This window comes from Pocillopora verrucosa, chromosome 6, assembly GCF_036669915.1.
Source record: "Pocillopora verrucosa isolate sample1 chromosome 6, ASM3666991v2, whole genome shotgun sequence".
NCBI lineage: Eukaryota > Metazoa > Cnidaria > Anthozoa > Scleractinia > Pocilloporidae > Pocillopora > Pocillopora verrucosa.
Window position 1 is genome coordinate 8,027,697 of NC_089317.1, and position 7,714 is coordinate 8,035,410.

The following is a 7,714-nucleotide window of genomic DNA, read 5'->3' on the forward strand; positions in this document are numbered from 1 at the left end:
GGGAGAAGTTGCCTGCTTGCGAAAGATATTTATTTATTTATTAGTTTAAGCTTAGGCAGGGCTGTGCTATGGAAAGCATCACCAAATAGATTAAACAATCCAACTCCTTGAGTGAGTTCCAAATGAAATTGACAAATGAAATTGACAAAACTCATTTTTCGAACCGAGATCGTCTAGGTTTTAGTACAGTATCAATACATATGGCATCCTTGTAAAGCAGGTTTGACTTTGACCTCTTTTTTTTTCTCGGTTTTCCTTGGTAGTGTAGTTAGTTTAATTAAATCCTTTAAAAAGAATTGTAAGTTTGAACCCGATGGAAACACCATGTAAAAAAGAAACTTTTCTGCTACTACCATTTCAAAGACAAGCACTATTTACAATACTAATTATAGGTAATGATTTCTAGCGCCGGTTAGAAAACTAACGTAAGTTACTATTGAGAGAAATGTTAATGCCAACTTTAATTATGTGCAATACTAAATTACCTTCCGATACTAACATGACTTTTTATAATAACCAACCCTACCTAACTGGCTAAGTCGGAGGAAGTATAGGAATAGTTAATCATATTAAGTGAGTATCACTGACTTTAGCAGCAAACCATCTGTTCCCTGTGGTAAAGGTAAGCTGATTCATCATCTCATAGGTAAGAGTTAAAAAACTGACATCGAGAGATCCTCGTGGACTGGTAACGTTAAGATATTTAAAGACTATCGGCAAAGTCAGGCAGCCCCTTCTCACATGGAAAGTCATACAGCTCACCCACTGTTCTTAAGTCGTGTCGCTTGGCCACTACATCCACTAAGTTAGTGCTCTCTAAGTAGTTTGTGTCGCTTGGTCTCAAATCCAGTCTCCTCTTTAGATCCCATGTTTCGGAATATTTCCCTATAAAGAAAACAAACATCTACCTTAATTGTGCGTCACGAAATATGACTTGTTTATAATTCAACGTCTAATAGACCATAAAGTAATATGAATGACTTACTTTATGAACTGCCAGCATGGATATACTCATGAACCGTTATGATGAAAAAAGAATAATATGTCTGCAGTATGGTTTCATTTCTAGTATGGGTCTGTGTGACGCACTCAACATATGGGGTAGAGAAGATGTAAAAGTAGAGACGCCTTTCCAGACTCACTAGTGATAACAGAAGTCATTTTGCTTTTTTAATATTTCTTATTTAAACGAGAAGAACAGGATTTGTCGGTTCTTTTTGGTGATATGAAGTTTTTTGTATGTTACCAAAACGCCTCGTGCTTATTGTTTTCCTGGTGAACAGAAACAAAAAAGCGATACAAAAGTACGAGACTGAAAACATGTGCAAAGGGGTCCATTACATGATACGGGGTGACTCCACGAGTTTACTGGTCTAATAAAAGTGATTACAAAGGGAATATGTCTCTCGGCCGGATATTATTAGGTCGCAAATGAAATTTCACAGCCGGAAGTACCCACATCGTAGTAAATTCGGTCACTTTAATCCAGGCTGGATTCGAAAAAGTTTTAGTTATCGTAAACGTCGATGGCCTGGAACATGCAACAGGCCATTGTAAAAATGAATTTTTTTGTAGACGCTCTTATCAGACGACTATTTCACAAAAGGTTACTTACGTATTGAAAGTTCTGACAGAAGATATTTTCTGCCTTCCGAGATCTCCTTAATAAGCATATCATCAGGTAACCGAGGACCTGAAAGAAAAGAAGAATCGTCCTAGGAGTAAATACTGACTTTGACTCAATGGCTTCACACGAAAACTTAGAATCGTAAGAAAGGCTCGACCACACGAGTCAAATGATTTCAAACAATGATTTATGGAATTCATGAGGACCCTCCCTTGCCATTATCATTATTGATTCTTTTATCACGTGTATTGCCTCTCGCTCGCGTTTTTTCGCTGCGTTGATAAGAACTTTAAACTTAGTTGTTTTTCGAGACTAACTTTCTCTTTCCAGCTGTTGTTGAGCGAAACGTAATAAATTCGTTACACTATGGTGCGGTTGTTTCGACATATTAACCTTAGCAACGCGGCCCAGCTGGTTTTTTTTTTTTCTGAGCTAGATAGGCGAGAAGACCGGTAGCCCAGTTTTCGCGCAGTCACTTTTTGTGTAAACATTTTCATTGTCTTTCACGCTTTACAACTGGTTCGAAACAGAGGCTGCTTGTTGTCAAGGGGAACAAAGGAATAAATGATGACTGTCACGGCCACGCCAGGGAAAGAACATTCCTTTCTAGAAATGGTTCCCCCGCCAAGAATATTCTTAATTTAAAATTTTTAAAAGCAAGTAAGTGCGAAATTAGTTTGACGGAAAGTATTTTCTGTTCTGGTATTTACTGGGTTACTTTAAAATACCACTTGTACCGTATTGTACTTCTCTTGTATTTTATTGAAATAGTTTACGAATCTGTACAACGTAATCTAACGTTGTAACTTGATAACGTATTTTCAAATTTAAATTTAAATAGTAACAAGCTAAGAGCATTATTTTGCAACTCAACATGACATGAGTAATATTCAAACATAAACTTAACCACAAACTTAAAAGTGTTGCTTGTTCTATGCAAATTTACTCATATTTGAATTTCACGGATTAAAGCGGTAGTTCGATGTTAAAGGCCTTCTGACCATTTTGTTAACAAGGCATCATGGTTGTAATTGCTCAAAAATAATATATAAGTATTGAGAAGGATTTAAGGAAATGATATTAAACAACAAACCTGTTGTTCCTGGTGGTGTGATATCTCTCAAGTACTTAAACACATCCAATCTTATTAAATTTTAAACTTTTCTTGCCAAGCCACGAATGGCTCATTTGGCCTCTGTTGTTGTATTTTTGAAAAAGTCTTGATCTAGACATAGAGAGTTTTTCATTTCCTGTATAATAGCTTGAGCACTCCTTGGCGATGTCAAAATAGGTTCTACAGTGCAACAAAAAAGAAAGGAAGAACAGTATTTACGATAACATAATAATTAACCACGACACTGACATCAAACTTTCTGAGAGAAATAGGATGGTCGCTCATGAATGGTTCAACTCAAAGTTCGCTGGGTTAGGTGTTTTTAAAGGGGCTGTTATGTTGTGCCATTACAGTAAGCTTTCAAGTTCTGAAAAAGTGCAAGTTTCAGCAGACCAAATAAGAAATTGGTCATAATCACGTGCATCCGCTGGCTAATTTAGATTGACCGGGTCAGCTGGAGACAAAACGAAACTTCACATTCAAAGTTGACCAATAATTGTTGTTATTGTTGTTGTTGTTTTTGTTGTTGACAAAAATACTGCCTTTTGAAAATATTGTTCTAAACCTGAGTTTGTTCAGATCCAAACGCAAATAAATATACAACGATACGTAATATAAGATATCATTCATAAAGAGTGTCTCATTTGTAAGTGCTTTAGTATTGCCACGATCTTTAGCAGGTTTATTTTAACCCATTCGCATCTACATTCCGTACGCCTTATTGACCAGTGTGAGGTCAAGATAGCTGGATATTGGCCGATTTTTCTTTTTTCTTTTTTTTGCGTTTTATGGACCGCAGCCAATTCGAGTTCCATAAGAACAAGAGTAATATCCACTCATCATGACCTTTTAGCTGGAAAATATAACGCATATAGAATTTTAGAGGCCACTGAGTAAGAATAACATGCTAGGGATTACGAAAATAATAAGGAAAAAACAAATTACAAGTTAGGGCGCTGTGACTGTTTGCTCAATAAAAGATTTATTTATTGTATAGCAAAAAGATCTCGCCGACTTTAGTGAGAATCAATAATGAATTGTTTGTGTCCGAGCGCTGGGAAACTATTTGACAAATTGAAAAAAAAGAGCTGGTATAACAGGTTTACACTGTTGATGGGTAAACGTCAAAAACATTGATTAAAATTAATTAGAAAGCTGCACAAGCTCCCAATTTTTTTCTCGGGCGGGATTAAAGTGGGAAATTCCAAGCGGGCAAAATGGGCCTATCTTGTCCATTCGGCTACCCAATCAGCACTCGGGATTCGCTTCATCTTTCCCACGGGCGCTGTCAGCTATGTAACATGTAGAATTATCATATGACCGTAAGTACGCGCGCAATTCCAAAGAAAACCATAATGAAAGCCCGTCCGGAAAAAGCCGTCCGTCTCCGTACTAACACGGCTATTTTGTATTTTCCAACAACGAGACCTTAAATTGTGAACTTCAACTTGAAATAAAACAAGTGAGGAAATGAGTCACGCTTCTCAATTAATTGTGAGTTTCTTGTTCTGACTCCTCGAAGAAAAAAGAAAGGTATTTATGATCAATAAAGCCATCTTGAACGTCATAAGGAGTGTTGTTTGATTGCTAGATGCTGTACATACAATAATTACTGGAGGCTGGCGTACATGTATTTGAAGAATTGTTAACATCTTAGAAATATTACTGTGTAGGTGAAAGTGAAAGTGAAGAAGACAGCAATGAGGAGGAGAAAAAGAAAAAGAAACACAAGAAATCAAGTAAAAAGAAATCAAGAAAAAGGTTGCCATAAATAGAAAAGGTTAGCACCATGAAGAGTGAAGATTCACTTACCCTAATACATTGCACTGGTATGCACAAGCCCTTCATCACATGCTAAGAACTGGATCAAATGGATATTAACCCCTGACTCTTAAGAGTGAATAGCATCTAATTTCTCCTACAATATCACCCCTGAATGTAACATCAAGGTTACCAGAATAAAGGAAATGATCACCAACCAAAGAAGCTCTTGATTGTTGAACACAATCTCCTTGTTAACACCTGAGTAAATGTATAGAAAACAATATGGAGGATACTCATACTGGGGCTAGGGTGGAAAGGGTTAAATCATTTGTGTCACTCTGTACAGTACATCCCCTATTCTTGTAGTATTGGGCTACATGTGTCTGTATTGCAAAACTTGACCTTTTGACTGTTGTACATACTAATGAGCTTTTTTTGCACGTTTTTAACTCGTGAATTGCGCGCATGCGCAAGAGCGAGTTATAGATACGATGTGGGGAATGGAATTCGCTCGCTCGATTGGTCGATTCCTGTAAACTTTTTTTAGATTTTAGGCTTTTGAGTGCATTTTATAGTTTTTGGCGAGCAATAAACAGCCGAAATGGCGACCTTTCTTGCTAAGAATAGTGGTGGGGTGAAAAAGAAGCCAATGATAATCTTAAAAGAGTTTTTTTTTGCGTTTTAGTTTCAACAAGCGGCGCCAGCGACTGGCAGGCATGCAAGGATTCACATTGAAATAACAGAACAACCTTCGTTTTTCATAAAATTGTAATTTACAATCCTTGAACTTGAAAACAATCCGAAGATTCACTGATTGAAAATATCACTTACTGCTAAGCGCTCGGAGTTTACAGATGTTCAAAAGCTTTTTCTGTTATAGCGTGAGATTGAGGACAAAATTGATCATTACGTTTCGTCGCGTGTGTTTTTCCTGTGTGAAGCAACAAAAGATGCCGGCGACTGACGAAATAACAAGTTAACACGAAAATCAAATAACACCTAAACAAACAATTTTAGCTACCGATTTTCAGTGAATTTTTAAAGAACAATTTTCTTTTAAGTTTCAAGACAATTTGAAGATTCAACATACATACAACGTACTAAAATGCGAAAGTTACACACCACAAAATTGATAAATAGGCCTGAAATGAAATTCTATCTTGTTATTGATTATACGTTGCCTAGCACGTGACTTAAATCTACCCAGGCGGAGATCCAAAATGACGGTGGCAGGCTTGGCTTATTTATATCACTCAAAACTCGTTCCCGTTTGTCTCATTTGATAAAGAGGGAATCGTTAATGTTTTCATTAAGACAGTATTGCCTTGATTTTCTAATATTTACAACGAAAGACAGTAAATTTCACTTTTCACCCACATTTACTTCCAACCTTTTCTTTTGAACCAGAAACAAAAATGATAGACGTTTAAAACACATGACATCATCCACCTTGTCAAATGTAATAGCATGATCATTTCAATTGTAATGCTTTCGTATCCCAACGTTACTTTGTTTCTTTGCTACATTAGAGAACACTGAACTACTGCTCGTACTCTAGATATGACAATCAACCACAAAATCCCTAAACCAGATAACATTAAACATAATCTAAAAAATCATGTGTCAATTCACGAGTTTGCTCACAGAGCACTTTGATTTCTTGTATATTTTGTAAAGTTGCACGCTGTACTGTACCTTACAATGGCACCCCTGAATCAAACATCAAGGTCACAAGAATTAAGGAAATGATCACCAACCAAAGATTGTTGAACAAATTCTCCCTGTCAGCACCTTAGGAAAAGTATAGAGAACAGTATGGAGAATATAAATACTGATGATAGGGTGCAAATTCCTCGCTGTGGTGAGATTGGGCTCACAAGTGATGAGATTGCTACATTTGACTAATCTGGTTATGTGATGACTGGAAGCAGGTATGACAGCATATCTTAATCATTCAGTAAGAGTATTTTAAAGCCTTGTACTTAAAAGTTATCTGAAAAATCTTGTTACGATTTGGACCAAAGAACTGGTGCTAAAAGTAGCTCACTTCACGTTATCTAGAGGGACTCTGGAACAGTGGCATTGTGCATGGGTTTTTGCAGATCATATCATTGCTAACTGTTTGTGTATTCTTTCTGTACATGAAATTTTCTTGTGTTCTTTACATTGCTGCTGATTTGTTTGCAAGAGTTTCTTTCAAATTATCCCTTGCAAACTGGCCAGTTTGCTGGTCAGCTTTTGCTGTTATCTGATAAGTTCCTTTTAGGCCACAGACTTGAGTTTATTGAGAATAAATGTTGCAGTAAACTAGCTCTTCCTATGTCTGAGTTTAGTCAAACTACTTTCTTGGTGTTGTGGATTACCGAAAATTTTGAAACAGGAATCACCAAAAGTTGACATAACAAATAGCACATACAAGCTAACCATCCAACAATGGTTTTTGCAACACCTTTCCCACTTACTTTCCTCACACTGGATGTAGTTTCACCAACACAGCGTATAAAGAGGGAGCTTATGGGAGACATGAGCTGGTGGAACTAATCTTTCTAGGGAATAACACTTAGAGCAAACAGTGCTTAATTCCATTATGACTGTAAAAAAAAAACAAACAAACAAACAAAAAACAAACAAAAAATGGAAGCTTACCACTCTGTTGCCCATCTAATTGGGTTTCATAGTAAAGTTCAGATATAACGCGCGGTTTCATTGGTTGAAAGAGCGTGCTCTATGAGAGTATAGAGCATAGAGCTGAACTAAAGCTGTCACGCCATCTGCCAAACTGTACTATGTTCGACCTTTTCCGGGACTTCCTTTTAGCTTTTTTCCGATAATTGAAAGTGAAATTTCGGAACAAGCGAGCCGGCAAGTAGCAACAGAAGAACCAAATAAAGGTTTGTAAACATACCAGGCGCCGTAATTTACGTTATTAAAACGTGAGTAGATACGAAAATCCTCAAAGGAAAAACAAAATAGACATTCGAGGTTTTAAAGATTGATTCACGCTCAGTTAGATTGCAAGCTTACGTACGGAAATAAAAATCAAACACAGCTAACACTCATATAGTATATAAAGTTCAGTGTTCAAAAACAAAACAGAAATGATGAAAAATATAACCAAACTGGCATAACTGTTCAAATTCATTCTAATCATGACGGTGTCTGAGCGAATATGATCATGCTGAAGTCCATCGCGGCTCGCTCATCATGGC

The 7,714-nt window shown here is 36.8% G+C and overlaps 1 pseudogene; it reads right to left on the bottom strand.

The window, feature by feature from the left end:
• Window positions 1-617: 617 nt before the first annotated feature.
• Window positions 618-7,714, bottom strand: part of LOC131776110 (uncharacterized) — a 20,595-nt pseudogene continuing 13,498 nt past the window's right edge.